Raw genomic sequence first — 21172 nt, forward strand, 5'->3', positions numbered from 1 at the left:
TGGTCTTCAATGTCCAAGATGTTAAATGCAGGAGAGAAGAATGGTCATCAATCATCTAACATCTAAACAGAAAGTCAACCTTTTTTGACCTCTGAAAAATGACTTTTAATTTTCCTCATTAATTCAGCAGCCACGGTTGGCCAATACCATTGGTGGTCAAGAGTTGACTCAAGCCTTGTCACACTGTTTGCCTTGACATTTCTCATCAGGAGAAACTGTTCTCAACAACAAAAGGACAAATACTGGGACAAGCCTATCACAGGCAGGAAATGTAAGACAAAGAAAGCAGTGCAAAAGGGGGGATTCTTACCCTTGCATTCATGAAACTAACAGGAGGCTCTCACCTCCCTGCCCAGAAACGCAAGGTGTTGACAGAAGTCAATCCATGTCAGTTTTGCTACATGACTCACTGTCCACTGTTCATCAATTACACCACTCAGTACCCTCTGAGGCTCCATTTTGAAACCTTATTTTAAAGTTGATTTCAGGAGAAGCTTTGTTTCTGTTCTACAGGTGTTATATATTGAATGGGCAATATTATAAATGATTCGAATACATATAAATGTACATCAAATTTGGCTAGCAAAAATAAAAAGTAAATGTGTTTACTTAGATTTAGGTCAGAAATCTTGATGGAAGAGGGAAATAAAACAGTGGGGAAAAAATTGAAGTAACTCTGGAGTGGCTGGCAATGTTTTGACTAAAAGAGGAACTTGGAGCACAGCAGAACTTGAACTGGTGGGATGCGTCAGTCTGGACGCCTCCTTCCTGTTTGTCTGGCATTAACAGCGACTGCAGTGGGGCCCCAAGTGATGCAGTATCTTTATCCTGAGAAAGGCTTAGGGGGGACTTGATATTTAAAAACAGGTCAGGGGCAGGCATTTGACATACAGGTAAGACCCTGGTTGGAACGACTGTGTCTCATATGGGAGCACCTGTGTTGGGGTCCTGACTTTATTCCTGATTCCAGCTTCCTACCAATGCACACCGTTGGAGGCAGAAGGTGATGGATCAAGTAATTGTGTCCCTGCCTCCCACACGGGAAACCCAGCTTCAGTTCCTGGATCTTGGCTTTGACCTGGCCTACTCCTGGCTTTTGTGAACATTTGGAGAATGAACCAGCAGATGGGAAATCCCCCGCCCCACCCCACCCCCTTTCTCTCCATCTCTTTGTTTTTCAAAATGATGAAAGCAATAAGTAAAAAATATTTTAAATGTCTGAAAGGAGAACTTAGCTAAAAAGTTATTTTAATATTATCTCACTAAGCGGATTTTAGATTCTTACTTTAAAATTTACTGCATATGGGTGAAATGATCATCATTCCATTTGATTATCATTGATAGTCTGCCTATAATCCTGCTAAACCAGGGTCTTTTTACTTTCCACTTGTTCTCTTTATCTGGTGGAGCATTAAGCCCTTGACGATAATGTACATTAAAGATACGTTATCTCAAAAACAGGAGGGAGGGAAGGAGGAATAGAATGTTATTATATTCTTAGAACTGTAACTATGAACTATACTGAATCTGTTCTCTTAGTATTAATATCACATTAACATGAGAAAAATAAGGTATCAGACTGTTAAAAAATTATCACCCCCATTAAAAAATCAATACATGAACAATCTTGTTTCTTTCAAGAATGTAGTCATTGCAGGCAAAAAATAAACCTGTGGCATACTCAGTCTCTCAGCTGTTCTACTTGTTAGCACTGCTACTTACCAGGCAACCCCAGGAACCCAGGGCTAGAAAAGGTGAACACTCCCCTGGTGTCCTGAATAAGGTGGGCAACGCAGAGCCACTGCCCACGCCACTCTAGCATTCCCCTTGAATGGTGTGTCTGCCCCAGTGAGCCCCCGCTGGCCTCTTCCTTTCTGACAAGCAGAGCACCTCAAGCCCCATGAGACCACAAGGTTCCTGCCAGGTACCCTGCCACCCCTGAGAAAACTCTCCTGGGGGAGGCTCACCTCAGGTCCTCACGCATTTCCCAAGTGTCCACGTCAAATGAGCCCACATGCTTCACCTAGGAGAGACCTCCAGGGTGACCTGGCTTAAGAAGGGTCCCTAGTAGGAATGCCGCATATTGGATGGTGACCAGCTACTCCAATCCTTCTCCTCTCCTCTGTTTGGGAACTGGAATGGAAGACGTGCATACAGAATTGGCAATCAACTCAGTAAAGCAGCAGAAGTAACTGGGGAGAGAAACAATCTGACCCATGAGGGCAGCTGACAGAAGCGCTGCTCCTTGGTGAATGAAGTCACTGAGAGCATTTGAGCTCTGCCCAGGGCATGGTGGTACAGTTAATAAAAGGATTCCGATAGTGTCTTCACCTCCTGAAGCATTCTAACAATAAAATCCCTATCAATTAAAGAAAATAAACATAGATCTTTCTTGCCATCAGAAGGAAAGTTAACAAAGAGAATCCTATAATTTTTATTATCTTCATTTTCGTCCAGGCAAACAGGAAGCTCTTAGAAAAATCCTGTTTCCTAACTATGTTCACCCCCATCGTTAAAGTGTTGCTTTTTCTATCCTTTGGTCTACATCTAATATTTCCTCCATGTAGACTTAGTCTGTGTGCCTGTGTGTGTGCTTTGGACATGAGAAGGCTTCTGAAACGAGTTTCTGTTTTTGAAGAGCCAGAGAGTTAAGAAACCAAGGCATTCAGCTTAGGGGAACCTCCTAAAATCTACCTTTTCAGTTACTTTTATGATGGCCTTCGATGTCAACATCGTGGGGTTTTAGCAATTTCTAATTCACCATACAAAGAAAGAATTGCCGTAAGAGTCCTAAATGGCTGTCGGCGCAGTTGCCACGCCATGTGAACAATTCTGGCTCCAGGCATCCACGGACCGCTACAAGAGCTCCCAGGCTCTGCGTCTGCTTTTCAAAGGCTGACGTAGAGATGCTATGCTCTTCTCAGTGCGGCACATAGCTTTGTGTGGTGAGAAACCAACATAGCTTCTAAAAGTATTCTCCTGTTTCCCTACTCACGAATTTTACCTCCAAATTCCTAGAAGGTAGATGAAATTCAATCAGTAGAGGAATATTTATTCCTCTTGACCTGTTCCAGTTATATTACATATATTATATATAAAATTATATTACATATTATATATAAAATTAATTTCATTATTCTCTACCCTCTCACCTTCCTCTACTATATGATCATAGGAGAAAAGATCTAAAGAAGCAAAATTAGCAGCCAACTGGTTGGAGAAAGGCATGGTTCAACACTCTGAGTTCCTCCTGCTTTTCCAGCAATTCAGTTTTTCTTTCCTCCCCGTCTCCACACCAGCTGCATGCCAAAGGCAGCTCACTGCACTCATACAACAAAACATCCTTTGACGGGTACTTCATACGTCCCCAGCAGCAGAGTAGGGGTGAGGAAGACAGGACTGAACAGGACATCTGTGGCACTGGCCTTCCTGGAAGTTATTTATTTTTAAAGATGTATTTATTTATTTATTGGAAAGGAAGAGTTGAGAGAGAGAGTCAGAGTTGAGAGAGACAGAGAGTGAGAGAGAGATTTTCCATCCACTGATTCATCCCACAAATGACCACAACAACCAGAGCTGAACTGGTCTGAAACCGGAAGCCAGGAGCTACTTCTGGGTCTCTCACAGGGGTGCAGGGACCCAAGCACTTGAGCCAACTTTTGCTGCTTTCCCAGGCACACTAGTTGGGAGCTGGACCAGAGTGGAGGGAAGACACCATCCCTTTGCTTCATTTTCTTTGCAACTCTTTCAAATAAATAAATAATTTTTTTAAAATGACTATCCTCTAAAACTAAAAAAAAAAAAAAAAGAAGTGGAGCAACCGGGACTTGAACTGGCACCCATATGGGATGCTATTTCATATGCCACAGTGCCCCTCCCCCTTCCTGGAATTTATATATATTCTTTCACTGGTCTTTGAATTAGTCAGTTTTTTTTATTATAATATTGAAATACCTCCAGCAGTCTAACTTCATTCTGGCTCATGGTTTAAGGTTTCAAATTCTGAGATTGCACAGAGAGTACTGGTTTGGTCTCTGACGATGATGTTCTCACTGGCAAAGCCCTGAGGTGGAACCTAGTGTCATATGGTCAGAGACAGGAAATGTTTGCCACTCTCAGTCTCTGTCTATATAGTCTTATAAAGCACTCAATCATGGGGCCTCAACCCTAGAAACATAATTCAGTCCAACCATTCCCACAACACATAATTAGACTGTCTCTACCCACTTACTACCATTAACTTGTGACCTGGAAATCTAAATACCTGCAAGATGACAAGGACCAAATCATACTGACCCCAAAGCAGTTCTCAACTGAGAAAACTACTCAGCCATACAGGGTACTGAAAATGTATGGTGGCATCTTTGGTTTTCAAATGACTGGGACAATCTAATCCACTGACATTTACTGAGCAACAGATGGGGTAACTTAATACACTGAAGAAATGTATTAAAGCAAAATGCCAAAACTCCCTTTGAGAAATAAACAATCACAACAGAATGTGTTAAGTGTTATTATAAGAGAAGTGCAAGACGTCTCTGAGAGCACGTGCCAAGACACTGCCACAGCATGGAGGCAGAAGAGCCAGTCAGCAACACTCATGCTAAAAAGAGGAGCAGGTGATCATGGGAAAGACTGAGTTCCACATAATTTTCTAACACTAGTGAGTGGAAAGCTGAACGCACAAATAAAAGATGGATCCTCACGCCTCGCCCCTTCTTAGCCGTTCATTGGTGAATCGAGGCCAAGCGTTCCATGGAAAGCTTTCCTAGTTACCAATATCACAGACCCTGGTTGATGCTCACATTCTGTCCTGCCCTAAGGGAGACAGTGAAGTCTCTGAGAAGTTAGACAGGTGCACACTGAACCTCTCCATGGACAAGACGCATTTTCATAGCTCACCTTCCTTTGTTCTTTGCTGTGCCTTCACACTTCATTTGATTTCACACAGCACTTACTGGAGAACAGGGAACGCTTTATCACTCTCCAATGTTCATAGCCTCCTCATTAATAATCATACCTGAAGGGAGATAAACCACATCTGAATAAAAGTATATCACACATTTATTATCACATACTCCCAAGAACTCACAAATTCTCAAATACTTGTGTTTAACAGAAGGTCAGCTTCTACCTGTTCTCAAGTTTTACCACTGAACCGGCTGTAAACACTCTACTGAATACCACATTACCTTGCTTTGCCATGACTTGTCAGGTGCCCAGATGGCTGGTCTCAAACAACACTGTCTGAGAGCACAGGTGCCCCTAAGGACCAGAATTGCACACAGACTTCAGCAATGTCCAACACTAACTTATAGGCAACCTGTTTGGGCTAGTTGAAATAGGAAGGAAGGAAGGAAGGAAGGAAGGAAGGAAGGAAGGAAGGAAGGAAGGAAGGAAGGAAGGAAGGAAGGGAGGGAGGGAGGGAGAGAGGGAGGGAGGGAATACATGCATACATGCATATGCTTCTTTGAAATCCATCCTTGGGTAATTTATGGGATAGCCAAAGGAGAGAAAAAGGAGTTAGGGAAAATAATTTCATGCCTGTGGGTTCTATCAATATTTTATCTACTATGAAGCATTCAGCACACTAGGGTCATAGAATAACAAGAAGAATCATAAAGCAGAGCCCAGTGCCTCCCACTTACAGACAAGGAAGGGACCAGTCTACAGCACGCCATGCCAGGCACAGCTAAGGCGAAAGCTAAAAGCATCAAATAAAGTGGTTGAGTATGAGCTTTGGGGCTGGGCAATCTGGAGAGACTTCCAACTCTGATCTTATCCCATTTAGCTTCAACTACAATTTCTTCCCAGGTAAAATAGAGCTTCTAAATGCCGAGATCACAAGGTGAGTGTAAGGATTAAGTAAGATACACACAGAGGGGCCAACACTGTGGCTTTGTGGATAAAGCAGCCGCCTGCCGGGCCAGCATCCCACATGGGCACTAACTGAAGCCCTGACTGTTCCACTTCTGATCCAGCTCCCTGCTTATGTGCCTGAGAAAGCAGCAGAAGATGGCCCAAGTGCTTGGGGACCACGTAGGATACCTAGAAGAAGCTCTTGGCTTCTGGCTTTGGTCTGGCCCAGCCCTAGGTATTGCAGCCATTTGGGGGAGTGAACCAGCAGATGGAAGGTCTCGGTCTCTCTCTCTCTCTCTCTCTCTCTCTCCCCCCTCTCTCCCCCCTTTCTCTGTAATTCTTTCAAATAAATAAATAAAATATTTTTTTTTAAAAAAGATATATACAGGGGCCAGCGCTGTGGTGCAGTGGGTTAATTCCCTGGCCTGCAGCGCCGGCATCCCATATGGGCACCTGTTTGAGACCTGGCTGCTCCACTTCCGACCCAGCTCCCTGCTATGGCCTGGGAAAGCAGCAGAAGATGGCCCAAGTCCTTAGGCTCCTGCACCCGTGTGGGAGACTGGGAAGAAGCTCCTGGCTCCTGACTTCAGATCAGTGCAGTGCCGGCTGTTGTGGCCAATTGGGGAGTGAACCATCGGATGGAAGACTTTCTCTCTCTCTCTCTCTCTCTCTCTCTCTCTCTCTCTCTCTCTGTAACTCTTTCAAATAAATAAATAAATCTTTTAAAAAAAGGCATATACAGAAAAACTTGGGTAATTCTTGGCACATACTAACGTGGCCAAAAAATATCAGCTGTTAGAATGATGAACTAAAACACAAACGATACCAGGCTGCCCATGAGTTGGCCTTGGTATCAGGGGAATCTTTCTCTCCTTCAGTTCGGCTCCAGAAGAAGTCCTGAAGGCTACAGTGGAGGAGGAGGCTGACCTCTGGCTGTCACACCCCAAGCCAGACACTTCCCCATCACAGCTGTACCCCGGGAGTGCTGGGAGATGACAATCACCACCTCTGCGAGCAGAGAAACCCCAGTCACAGGCCTCCCCAAACACCTCAGAAATCTTCTTGTTTAATCCGACCTTGATGATGGGGCCCTCAACAGCCAGGCCTTGCTCTTTCATCAGGGCGGGGCAGGTGGGGATGCAGAGATCCCATCACACTGCTGTGCACAGGCCAAACTCAATATATGTTTGAGGAGGTAGGAACAGAATTGTTTCTTGGTCCTTACTCTTCACCTTTGTTACATGGGGTCAACTTTGTCCATGCATTCTGAGGAGCAATCATTTCATAGCACACTGTTATCCCGAATTAATGGTAGCAGAACAACATGAAGTTTGCACTTTCTTAGCAGGTAATGAGCAACCCCTTTATATGGACAACCTTCACACAGCCAGTCAGGGAGGAGAACAGCGCTGACGCTAAGCCCATTTCGCAGATGGGAAAATGAGGATCCGAAGTCACTCACCCGAGAGAATACAACCAGTAAGTAGTAATGCTAGGCTTCAGTCCTAGTTGCCCTTGGGCTGATCTTGTGCTGTTAATACATTTTAGGTCCCTCAATCTGACAGCAAGAGTTGCAAATCTTCCTCCTTCCATACTGTTCTGGCAACCTCCTGCAGTCCCATCACCTCAGCCAGAGTCTCTCGCTTTACCCAGTAAGCAGCTGCTGATGTCCCACCAGAGGTGGCCACTTGAAATGCTCCTGTGTACGTGTAGCACGCAAGGATCCCAGCACGTGGGGCATGAGGAAGCCAAACAGAGAAGGCACTACCAAGTGCCACACCGACAAACTGTTCTGCAGCAAAGGTCATCAACCAAGTGGATAGAGCTCAGGAAGGCAGTGCAAAGCCACATGGATCAACACTTGAGCAAAATGAAGCACAAATCCAAGACCATACATTAAACATCATTATGTAAGGCACAAGTGCTGCGTCAAGTCCTTGCAAGGCTTAAGAGCCAAATTAGCAATAAATTCTGACAGCCTCATCTATCAGTTCTGTTCAGCCAATCGGACGGCAACATCGTGTTTCTTTGCAGGTCCAGGGAACACACACTTGCCCAGCCCCCTCACCACGCACTTGGTTCTATTTGGTTTTGAGTAATTAGTTCATTGAAATTCTTGAGCTGAAGAAAAATGGCATTTCTAATTTATAGAAATCACTATAATTTATAGAAATCACTATTTGAAATATAGTTATGGCTGCTCAGAGAACCCTGCAACTAAACACCGTTAAGTTGGCACATTTACGAAAGCCATTAAGAGGTGCCTAACGACAGCCCCTCCAATTATCACTCCAACAGAGCCGACATGGACACCTGCCAAAAGACAGCTCCCTCCTCCCCAGCTGCAGTGTGCATGGCTGGCTGCCTGGAGCCCAGATGGAGGCACCAAGGCCTCTCCACCCACCTGGCAAGCCTGGGAACCTCGTGGGGCCCACAGGCGGGGCAACATGTTCTGGGAAGGAGAGGGGGGAAGAAAAAGACACGTTGTCAACCACAGTGGCTCTTTGGGAGGATTCTCTCATAGTGCATGGTATCCGCTTGCAGAAATGACCACTCACCTGCACTGGGTTTGCCTTCCCAAAGTTACCCAGCGCCCTGGAGAGCTGGGAAGGGACACTTTTAGACCTGTATGACCACGGCAAGCCAGCTTGGAATGTTATTGTTTACACCTGTGTGGAGAAGGAGCCCGCACGCTCCCCACCCAGGCTTGTTTTATGGAGGCAGCAGTGCGGTTTGTACACGAAAATGTGGGCAGGTGGTGTACGAGAGAAAAACATCTCCAGGTCACTTTGGTGAGCAAGGCATCTGCAAATGAGACAGGGACTCAGCCAGTGTCCCCAGTGAGAGGAGTAAACTTTTGACCTGTCAAAAGCCTGTCAACTACCCAGTAATTACCTTAGCAAAGCCCGTCCTAGAGATCCACCAACTTCAGAACAACAGGGAAACCTGGCGACCGTGTTTTGGCCCTGAGAAAACACGGCTTTTGTCTTTCCATACAGCATTCCCACTGGGGCAACTGCACCACTGAGACAGCAAGTGCACCTGCTCTGAGAGAAGTGCGGCCAGACTGGAAGGCATCCTTCGGAAAGCACTGGTGCAAGCCTGGGCTTACATCTGTGGGCCTAGCACTCCCAGGTCTCCCCACTTCATGGAAATAGGGCCCCAGTCCCCACATTCGCTGGATACAAACTAGGATATGGGTAGAACGAGGACAGGAGTAGAATTTCCCAGGCATCGCTGTGGCGGACACAGAAAGCCATGGCCCAGACCCTCTTCGAGAAAGGCCTTGCTCACCAGCTGGCAGAGTCTCGGGTGCAGCCAGGCCTGCCTCAGCTGCAGAGGGCTGGCTCCCAGGGCACAGGCCCTTCCCAGCAAGCCTGTACACAGGGGCTCAGCAAGGTTGGGCTACAGACCTTGACCTTCAGCCTGGTGCTGAACACTGGGCAGGGCAGGACTTACCCAAGGTCTCCCAGCCAGGCTGGCCGAGGATGAGGTGAACCTGCTTCAGAGTTCAGCTTCTTCCTCTGCCCAGGTTCGCTGGCTCTTCCCCTGTGTGCGTGTTGACGCCCACTACACTTCAAACTCTACTTCAGCCTCTGCTTCCGGGGAACCCAGCCTATGACAACCCTACCTCACTCTATGCTGTGATTTTACTGCTCTTAACCGCACCCCATCTAATCCCAATGTCTCAAAATAAGGCAGTAAAAAAAATACAAATGACTGGAAGTTTGTGATCCTACTTCCGCGTATTGTCCAAAGCATGAAGCGACAGAACGAGCAGAGGCTTCGGAACAGAGAGCTCTGGGTTCAATTCCCCACTCTGGGTGATTTGGGACATGATACTTCATCCCTCTGAGCCTCAACTTTCTCCTCCACCATGTGGAGATATCACCATCGACCTAACAAGGCTGCTGCAAGAATTAAATGGAATCACATTTATAAAGCACCTAACTCAAAGCCTAGTTGCCGTCAGTGTCTGGTAACTGGTTATTTACTATCATGCTTTCTTTGGTACGTGTCATGCACTTTCCTTGTATTCTAATTCACCTTTCTGGGCATTTAGCTCCTGTTTCTTTTCTTCTATGGAGTTCTAAATTACTAGAGAGTAAGGTGTGTGCTACATTTATTTCATCGTGATTTTTCTAATGATGCCAAGAGTGGATTGATGGAACACATGATGAATATATACACTTTTTATTTGTCAATTTAACAATAAACAAATTAAATAAGGAGAAATGGACTGAAGTATATTAAAGATGCTTTCCATACAGGACCCACTCTGAAACTCGACTCTCCGTGTGCAGCAGTTGCGATGGTAAAGGTAATACAGAAGGCTTCTACTTACCACCTCAAGACCTAGTGCATATGGCTAACGATGTTACCTTGTGGCTGACACCTCCAGGCCAAGTGCATTAGTGTTCAGTAACCTAGCAGACACTGCAGGGGAACTCCCATTACCAGCCCAACCACTCACCCTGTGCAAATCTCTTGGAGAATCATCTGGTCCCAGGAGGGGCACAGATCTTCACTGGGCCCCAACAGACTGGGTAAAAGGAATTGTACTGTGTAGCTGCCTAGATTTTCCTCCCTCTCCGACTGGGTGAGGAAGGCTTCAATTCACACCGTCCCTGAGAGAACCTGCCATGGAGTTCACACAACAGCCTCAACACCCTGGGGCGCCTGAGCCACTGAAGTATGAAGCCTGCGCTCTCACTGGGAGAGAGTAACTGTCCCTTTTGTTTAAGTCATTTGAGTTTGGGATTCTATTACTTTAAATCCACAGGTGAAATTGTCCTCAGAGGTAAGGCAAGCGTTTGCTCAATACACGGTCACAACTATCCGGGGCATCTTTTAAGCTTAGACGTACATCAATACCGTTGCATTTTAAGCAGAGTGGCCATCTGGGAAACTGAGGAATTGGGAAACACAGAAAGGAAGTTCTCCTGTAGCATTCCTAACCTGTGCCCAGGGACAGCAGTGACACCTCACAGGCCCTAGTGTGCTGTGGTCTTCACCAGTCAGAAAACCAAGGTGTCGTGAGGAGGGGGATGTTGGCTGGGAAGAAAGACATTGAACAGGGCTCCTGATGCTCATTCACTTTTTCTGACGGTGTGGCTATGAAATGTATGCCTGCCAAATCATACCACCACCACCACCGCCCCAAAAAAGGAGAGAAAAGGGAAATAAATGTCATTTTACCCCAGGCTTAAATATTGGAACTCACGTCAGAGTGCCACAGTCCATCAACCCAGCTTAAGAATATTCACCAGGGAGAGGAACTGAGGAAGGCGTGAGGTGAGGCGAAGCAGGCTCCAGTTTTTCAGCAACAACCTCCGTGAAAGCTCACGTGGAATCCATCGGCTTTAATATGAAGAGCTGCCCTGGGAAGCAGAGGCACCTCATGGGAACAGGGATCAACTGTCCCCACTGTGATTCTGGCTCCCTCAGGAGAGTCATGGCGGCCTTGAGCACCGTCTCCAGCCGATGCTCCTGTGAGAGGCGAGCTGGGTGTGCCAATCTCGACCCTTCCAGCTGAGGAAAGCAAGGGAGGCATCTTCTCTCCACACGACTCTGGCCTCACTCCGCCTCAGTGAACCCATAGACTGGTCATCCATCCACGAGGTGACCATGTGAAAATCCCTGGTGAACACAGATGGAGGAGAATGGCACTCCCAGGCCTGTGTAGGGAATAGGGAGGGGCTGTCGTAGAGGCCCCATGATCCATGAGGGATTTAGAGACTAGAGGTTCCCAGTGTGGTTCCCAGTCTCCCTGCCCAGCACCACCTGGGGCTTGTGGGAAATGCAGATTCCTTGTCTCCACCCAGAACTGCTGCACTGGGTTCCATGGGTGTGCTTCCCTACGCACAGCAGTACAGCTTCCACAACACCTCTCTGACCCTATACAGAGGAAGGCAGGGAGGCACAGAAATCAGGAAAACAGAACCAGACCTTTTCTACAGACACGCTGCCCCTCCTCTGTCTCTGTCGACAGCTTCATTAGAAGGGCCCAAGACGACATGCTGTCTGCTATAAACTCACATTCCCTTCCCTGTCTTTCACATTTTGTGTGCATTCATTCACTCAGCACACATAAATGGAGTGTCCCTTATGGACGAGGTCTTTTCCTAGGTTACAGGGACCCAGACCAAAACAGAATCCCCTAATCTGCAACCAAGGAGCCATGTGTTGCCTCTATAAATAGAAGCATAAGCAGCATTCATTTCCAACCACTTGTACCTCCATCTTTCTGGACACTACATGCCTACCTATCAGTCATAGGAAACAGTGACAGAACAGGTCCACCCGTCTCCCACTTCCCATCGTGGATGCCTATTTTTCAAAGACTAAAACCTTGCTTCAGCTCTTATCTAGAAATAGAAATAAGGGGGCCGGTGCTGTGGCTCAGCGGGTTAATGCCCTGGCCTGAGGCGCCGGCATCCCATATGGGTGCCGGTTCTGGTCCTGGCTGCTCCTTTCCTGATCCAGCTCTCTACTATGGCCTGGGAGGGCAGTGGAGGCTGGCCCAGGTCCTTGGGCCCCTGCACCAGCATGGGAGACCCAGAGGAAGCACCTGGTTCCTGGCTTCGGATCGGCACAACTCCGGCTGTTGTGGCCAGTTGGGGAGTGAACCATCAGATGGAAGGCTTCTCTCTCTCTCTCTGCCTCTCCTCTCTCTGTGTAACTCTGACTCTCAAATAAATAAGTAAATCTTTAAAAAAAAATAGAAATAAGCCTTCCTATGATGGGGCCTTAGCTAATGTGGCCAAATTTCAAGCTGCTCCTCTGGATCTAAGACCAAGTAAAGTTCTAATAGTTGTGGTCATTAAGTATCTAGTAACCGCCCAGGCAGAAAGACCACTCTGTGCAAACTGGCTTGCATCTGACACAGACCATCTGAGCAAACAGTCCCTGCTGCTTCCGTTTGAAATGCGTTACTCTCTCTTATTATTTGAAGGCTATCATGAAATGTCAGAGCACGTAAAGAAGTTACAAAAAAAAAGAGGACGTATCTCCCAAGGAATAGCCCACAGGGAAGTGAGGCATGAAAAAGGATGCTGGGAGAGGCAGACTCACAGGACTGGGATGCAAGAGCGGAGTTAGCTGTAACTCAAACAAAAAGTTCAGAACACAGGAGTCATGTGAAAGTGTAAGGCAGAAAAGGCAACACATAGGTTGCCACTAACATGCTCACAGTTATACGTGAAGGGTCATAAGGAAGAGAGGCAGGGGGTAGCTCTGCCCAGGCCTTGCTGCCACCACTTAATAGACCTCCTTGGTAGAGATGGAGTACGAGGCATCCCAAGAAGAGTGCAGAGAAGTAAAAGGAGGGAAGAGAAAAATGTTAGAAGGAAAAATACAGCTTGGCCTCTTGTACAAGTTCAGAGAAATCCCCAGGGTCTTTAAATTGTCAAAGCAGGAAATTGAATGAACATCTACAAAGCTTAAATACGGCACTCTACATTTCGTGAAGTGTTCAAAAGCTACCTTTTCCCTGACTCAACCTCCTCACTCCATTTTCCCACAGCCGATGACCACAACTCTGACGCAGAAGTCTAGGTGTCAACACGTCAGGCAACGCCTTGGTTCTTACCTCCCGCATCTATACTCCCGCTTCCCGTGAGCAGAGGCCACAGAAGAGCAGCCAGAGGAGCAGGCTGAGTCTGGTTATTCCCAGTTTTCTCAGGGTAAAGGATGCTTGCCCCACCATGTGTGCAGTGGATACTGACACCAGACCTTCAAAGAGTCCTGCAAATGACCTGAGAAAATCTGTCACACAGTCTGTGTTGCTGGGGGAAACATTCGCCATCAGAGACCAAGTCAGCCATGGAAAGCAAACCTGTGTGGGCATGGGAAGAGGCTCTCTCGATGGGACACCAGAAGTGTGAAAATCATTATCAATAAAGACCCTAGGGACAAAGGAAATCTGAATCAAAATGAGTGTCAGACAGTTGGACAGAGAACACGGAGTGAAGGGTCAGCATTTAGAGATATAATGGAATGTTCCTTTCAGCCCATGTAGCCTTGTGCTGCCAAGACTGCACAGTCCCCTGCTAGTGACCGGAAGGCCCTGCTTGGATGTGGGCTCACCTAGTCTGTGGCAACATGGATGCTGACATCGGCACGGGTCATACACAGCTGCCTCACAGGGAAGTGCTTGCAACCCACTCGTCCCCTGCCACCATCCACCATCGACATGACATACTGCTACTTTTTTATAATTGTAACAAAACCCCACGCCAGAAACTGAGATACTTTCTTCCCATTTTCCCACTTTTTCTATTTTAAGTGGCCCTATTAATGATGTTTCTCTACTTGAAATAATTGGATAAGCTAAAACTGAGAAATAAGCACTTTCCTTTCCTCATTGTTTTTCCCTTCTTTATCTCTACCAGCCCCCCCGAGATCACAAACATTTGTCCACAGGGCAATATCAGCCGTTAATGATTCATGTTCAAAGGCTCAAAGTCATCTAATTAGAAAAAGCAATGTTTTACAGAAGCCATTTTTGCTTTCAAGTTAATAGCACACAATATATGCAAACACTGGATTGATGTTGTGCTATGCTACTAATGCAAAACTTTCCCATTTCATTCTATCTGACCCAAACTTCAAGCCATTAAAAACGAACCATTTTCGCTTCTTTCATTCTGATACACCAGTTCCTTTACAGTGGAGTTCATACATCACATCATCCTATAACTTGTTCACAAAAATATTTCAATTTTTACTAAAATATGCACTTGACCAATGAAAATAATATTAGCATCTGTTGTGTGAAGTGTATTCTTAAATCAATTTGTCATTAACAAAATCAGAGTTTTTTAAAATAATCCAACCATTCTCTTAATGTGGTGGCAGGGGATAAGTATTTCCATGTAGTAGCATTTCAATCATTTATTCATTCATTTATTTATTATTATTATTTAAGAAATACAAACTTTCTAAGCACAACTTTAGGAACATAATTATCCTTTCCACCATACCAGCCCTCCAACCTCTCCTTCACCTCCCTCTCTCCTTGCCATTCCCATTCTCCATTAAGATTTATTTTCAGTTAGCTTTGTGCACAAAAGACCAACTCTTTACTAAGTAAAGATTTCAACAATTTGTGCGCACACACACATATACACACACAAACTGTTTGAGAACTGGTTTTTGGAACTGTATCACCAGGCCATCACCAAGTCTTAAAACGAGGAGCTGACATGTATAGGATAAATATTGACATTTCTAAAACTACAGCATGCATGTTTCTTATGTAAATGCCTTTGAAATAAGCAAAAACATCAGATAAAACTTTTTAGATTCAACATAATCTTGGACTTCACAACAAAATAATTCCAAGGAATTAAGTGCTTTTTCCTTTCCATCTAGACACTCGGGGCTCATTTATTTTCATTGCCTGTTTCCTTGTCTGTGTGCACAGTGACAAGCGCAAGTTGTGTCTCTGCGTCTTCACAGTACAGCACGGTGGTTAAGAACAAAAGTTCTCAACTGAACGCCACCCTCACTTGGAGTCAGCTCCCACTTCCTGACTGTAACAAACTACTTCAACTAAAGTGCAGCTTTTCCATCTGTACAATGGACATGATAATATCAATTTTTTTCACCTTGAAGGGAGGAATAAAGGCAAGGTGCTCTAAGTGTCTGACACTTGGTTAACGCTCATCAAATGTCAGCTATTATTATTTGCATCTCCAGTATCCACAAATCAGGGATGAGAATATAACTGCATGAAGCTTATTAAAAGAGTAAATAAATGAGTTAACCGACCAAATGGCAGTATTCTTCTTTATAGACAAGTAAAACCAGCTCCAGCAAAGTAAAGAAACTCGTCCAGTGTCAGTCAGTGAGCAGGCGACGGAATCCTGTTTCAGACTCGGGCCTTCCTATGGCCCAACCCCAACAGAAGACTCGCCATCTCACAGAGAGGTCTCTGAGATTACTACTGGCTGAGACAACACCTAAGTTTCAACAGAGAACCAAGGGATTTTCTCTTTTTTTGGTATCAACCATGATTTTTAAAAATCATCGGACAGAAATGTCACAAGTCTCCCTCCCAAATGACTGCCAATTAATCTATTAGGGAGCAATAGCTATGAAATTGGGACTTCGTTCCCAAATACATTCCCAAATTCAGAAAAATGGTGGACAGATGATATTCTGACAGCTAACTTTCCCACTCAAGTATCTGCCACTCTCAATCTTTGTCAAATGAGTTTCTCATAATTAAGAATCATGTTCTCAGAGGAGACAAGCAGCAACTCAGTAACTCAAACTTTCTGGAAAATTCCATTGCATATTGAAATCCCTACACACTGGAGCATTCATACCCAGCTCCACAGACACAAGGGTTTTGCTCAATGGAGACAGCAAGGAAACCATCTAAGGACATCCAAGGACACTTCAAGCAGATGTTCTTATTCTTCAGTAATAACTACCTGAGTTACTACTTTATGTCACTGTTATGAAGAAAAAGGATATTGGGACTGGCATTGTGACATACCAAGTAAAGCCGCTGCCTGCGACATCGCATGCCATATGGGTACCGATTTGAGTAATGGCTGCTCCACTTCAGATCCAGCTGCCTGCTAATGTGCCTTGGAAAGCAGTGGAGGATGGCCCAAGTTCTTGGACTCCTGCACACACATGGGAGACCTGGAAGTTGCTCTTGACTCCTGGCTTCAGTTCGCCTCAGCCCTGGCCATTGCAGCCACTTGGGGAATGATCCAGCAGATCAAAGACTTTCTCTTTCTCTCTTTCTCTCTCTCTCCCTCCCTCCCTCCCTCTCTCTCCCTCACTCCTTCCCTCTCTATCCCTAACTCTGCCTTTCAAATAAATTTAAAATATAAACAAATATTTTAAAAAAGAAAATTTTATGAGAAGGAAATGAGTTTATTTCTTAATTCCAGGTAGATGAAATCTCACATACTTGTTCATCTAGTAGATGTTATTACTAAGTTTGATGACTACGTATATACGTTGCAAGGAGAATCCAGTGTTTACAATGAAAGCTTTACTGCTTTACCACCAATAGATGCATGGCTTTTCCTCACACAGTCAGAAAAGGAGGCTACAACTTACTTGTAAGAGTTTTTAATTGTGCCTGATATATGTACATTTCAAAGAATTTCATTCTCAAAATATATGCTTAAAGTATTTATCTGTTCTTCTCATACCTTGTATTCATCAAAGAGAATCTGATTGCACTCACCCAGAGCTAAAAAAAGATGACCCAATTTAAAATATTAAATAACTGATCATTAAAGTGAAGTCTGGAAAAAAAAACATATGAGGTGGGGATTATGCATGCACTCATTCAACAAGGGTGCAATGAGCTGCTTTAACCTGCATGGGAGACACTAGGAGCGCTAGTCCTAAACTCCCCTATAAGCTAACCACCACAAAAACGCAGCAATATCACTGGACATTCAGAGCATAAAACAGTAATTCAGAACCCACCTAATTGTTTCTGTTGAAGGCTATAGGCAATAAATAAGATTCTGAAACACATAAATTTCAGAAATTCTACTTCCTAGCTTCCATGTTCTTAGACGTTACTGGGGGCCTGGTGCTAGGGCAGAGTAGATTAAGCCTCCACCTGTGAGCTGGATCCCATATTGGAGGCCTGGTTCAAGTCCTGGCTGCTTCACTTCTGATCCAACTCCCTACTAACGTGCCCGGAAAAGTAACAGAAGATGGCCTCTTCCACCCATGCAGGAGACCCAGATAGAGTTCCAGGCTCCTGGTTTTGGCCTGGCCTGGACCCTGCAATAGCAGCCACTTGGGGAGTGATCCAATGGACAGATGATCATGCTCACTCACACTCTCTGTCACTTGACCTTTCAAATAAAAATTTTTTAGAAAATTTTTATTTAATAAATATAAATTTTGAAAGTACAATTTTTAGATTATAGTGGTTCCCCCCCATCACCACCCTCTCACCCGCAAACCATTCCATCTCCTACTCCTTCTTCCATCCCATTCTTCATTAAGATTCATTTTCAAATAAACTTTTTTTTTACAAAAGGAAATATTCGGAAGTGAGAGAAGAACAAAAATTTAGAAAGAATGAAGTCACAGTATACAAAAACAGCAAGCGTACCTGCCTTTCATCATTTGTCCTTTCTCTATGACTTTCCTCCTGTCAATAATAACTCTCTCAGGGAGGTGTCTCAGTGAGGACACCTCTAGACACTGCCTCCCGGATTGCGTGTGCAGGTTCGAGTCCCAGTTCCACTTCTGATTCCAGCTTTCTGCTAATGTGTATACTGCAGGCAAGTCGGGCTCCTGCCGACTATGTAGGGGACCTGAAATGAGTTACTGGCCACTGGCTGCAGCCTAGGTCAGCCCTGGTTATTGCAGGCATTTGGGGAAGGAACGAACAGATGGGAGATTTCTCTCTGTCCATCTTTCTGTATCTCTTGCTCTCTCTCAAATAAATAAAAGTAATTTTTCTAAAAAGTCTTACTTTCTCACAGACTTTTTTCTATAATTAATGTGCTTCCTGCATCAACTTATTTCTAACAGCTTGCAAACATGGTCTGTTTCACCCACCAAAAAACAAAAAATAGTATATGCAAGTATGGTTCTCTCACTTGCTTCTCCCTTTTTCCACCAAATGGCTATGTTCCAGATTGAGGAAGCTCCGGCAGCCTTTGTCCAGAAATAAAGACTCAAGCTGCAGGCACAGCTGCCTTCTAGCTACTTCATGTAATGTGAGTAAGAAGTCAACCAATTCTGTTACACAGTTTTAGTTGGCTTTCGCTACAACAGTGTTACTCCACTTACCTCTACCCACCCATACCTCTCTGCTATACTTCTAGCAAAGTTCTTGAAACATTTGTCTGTAGTGGCTTTCTCCACTTCTTTGCATTCTGTTCTCCTTCAGTCCTCTACAACCAAGCTTCTTGCCTACTGCACTGCCCCTCATCCTGCCGCAAGCACTCTCATCAATACGTCTTACGTATCTCCAACTCGGATGTCCATTTATGTCTTCATCTAGTCTGACTTCTTGGCACTAACTGGCACGGCTGCTCACTCCCACCTTCCTGAATTCTTCTGTCTTCTGGTTTCTCCTGGTCTTCCTTTCACGTCAGTGGTCACTTCTTCTCAGTCCCTTAGCTACTTCCATCTGCTCCTCACCATCACTGTGATGTGAACACACCAACGTTTGCCTTTGGTCTGCCCCTTTGTCCATACATGTGCCCAGATGATCTCATCTAGACCTTGGTTTAAATACAACTTATGTGACAACGATTCTCTATCTATCTCTCTCTTTTTTAATATTTTCTCCACTATCTTGATTTAGATTTTTTAAAGATTTATTTATTTCTTTGAAAGTCAGAGTTACACAGAGAGAGGAGAGGCAGAGAGAGAGAGAGTGGTCTTCCATCCAATGGTTCACTCCCCAATTGGCCACAACGGCTGGAGCTATGCCGATCCAAAGCCAGGAGCTAGGAACTTCTTCTGGGTATCTCACTCGGGTGCAGGGGCCCAAGGGCTTGGGCCATCTTGTACTGCTTTCCCAGGCCATAGCAGAGAGCTGGATCAGAAGTGGAGCAACCAGGTCCCGAACCAGCATCCGTATGGAATGCCGGTGCTTCAGGCCAGGGCATTAATGCACCGTGCCACAGCACCAGCCCTGATTCTCTATCTCTTAATTTAGCTCAAATCCCATCTACTCAACTATCCATTTCACAGGTATCTCAATCTCAGCTGGCCAAAACTTGACCATCAATTTCTCCTACTCTGTAGACCCATCCTTCCTATAAGCTTCCATATTTCAACACATGACCAAACTATGCACACAGCTGATTAGACCAAAAAGTGAGCTCAGGATGATATAGTTACAAGGTGAGGAATTGTCAAATACTGCCAATAGGCCACCCAAAACTATGGAGAAGTTCTCTCTCTGATAATTTCATCTTGGATGTACAGCCTACATAACCATGAGAGAACAAATTACTGTTGTTTGAGCTATGCAGTTTGTGGGCTTCTGCTATGGAGCTGCAAAAAACTAACTCAAGTCCCCTTTCTGAAGATTTGGAAAAAGAGGAAGTTAAAACTTCTGGGGGGACATTTCCTCCTCTCCCCCATGCTCTGGGGACACCCTAAGTTTCCTCGTTGAAGCCAGTTCAGGCCGTTGGGCTGACCCTAAAGAAGGGAGCCTACAAAAGAGGGTTATCTTGGCTGGCACTGTGGCTCACTTAGCTAATCCTCCACCTGCAGCGCCAGCACCCTGGGTTCTAGTCCCGGTTGGGGCACCAGATTCTGTCCCAGTTGTTCCTCTTCCAGTCCAGCTCTCTGCTGTGGCCCAGGAAGGCAGTGGAGGATGGCCCAAGTGCTTGGGCCCTGCACCGCATGGGAGACCAGGAGGAAGCACCTGGCTCCTGGCTTCGGATTGGCGCAGTGCACTCGCCACAGCAGCCATTTGGGGGATGAACCAACAGAAAAAGGAAGACTTTTCTCTGTGTGTGTCTCTCTCTCACTGTCTAACTCTGCCTGTCAAAAAAAGGGGGGGGAAGTAAATGAGGATAACAGCACAACATACCAAAACCTATGGGATACAACAAAAGCAGTGTTAAGAGGAAAGTTTATATCAATAGGTGCCTACATCAAGAAATTGGAAAGGCACCAAATAGATGAGCTTTCAAGTCATCTCAAGGATCTAGAAAATCTGCAGCAAACCAAACCCAAACCCAGTAGGAGAAGAGAAATAATTAAAATCAGAGAAGAAATCAACAGGATTGAATCCAAAAAAACATTACAAAAAATCAGCCAAACGAGGAGCTGGTTTTTTGAAAAAATAAACAAAATTGACACCCCATTAGCCCAACTCACTAAAAAAAGAAGAGAAAAGACCCAAATCAATAGGATCAGAGATGAAATGGGAAACGTAACAACAGACGCCACAGAAATAAAAAGAATCATCAGAAATTACTACAAGGACTTGTATGCCAGCAAACAGGAAAATCTATCAGAAATGGACAGATTCTTGGACACATACAACCTCCCTAAATTGAGCCAGGAAGACATAGAAAACCTAAACAGACCAATAACTGACACAGAAATTGAAACAGTAATAAAGGCCCTCCCAACAAAGAAAAGCCCAGGGCCAGATGGATTCACTGCTGAGTTCTACCAGACATTTAGAGAAGAACTAACTCCAATTCTTCTCAAACTATTCAGAGCAATCGAAAAAGAGGGAATCCTCCCCAATTCCTTCTATGAAGCCACCATCACCTTAATTCCTAAGCCAGAAAGAGACGCAACATTGAAAGAGAATTACAGACCAATATCCCTGATGAAC

General features: G+C 45.0%; 1 long non-coding RNA gene across 2 annotated transcripts in view; it reads right to left on the reverse strand.

Moving 5' to 3' along the window:
- LOC133766719 (uncharacterized) overlaps positions 1 to 21172 on the reverse strand; it is a 434792-nt gene that overhangs the window by 65302 nt on the left and 348318 nt on the right. For both annotated transcript variants that reach the window (XR_009866737.1, XR_009866738.1), the window contains exon 4: positions 4903 to 5020. This is a non-coding gene — a long non-coding RNA (uncharacterized LOC133766719). The remainder of the gene's footprint in view (positions 1 to 4902; positions 5021 to 21172) is intronic.

Source organism: Lepus europaeus, chromosome 9, assembly GCF_033115175.1.
Source record: "Lepus europaeus isolate LE1 chromosome 9, mLepTim1.pri, whole genome shotgun sequence".
Lineage (NCBI taxonomy): Eukaryota > Metazoa > Chordata > Mammalia > Lagomorpha > Leporidae > Lepus > Lepus europaeus.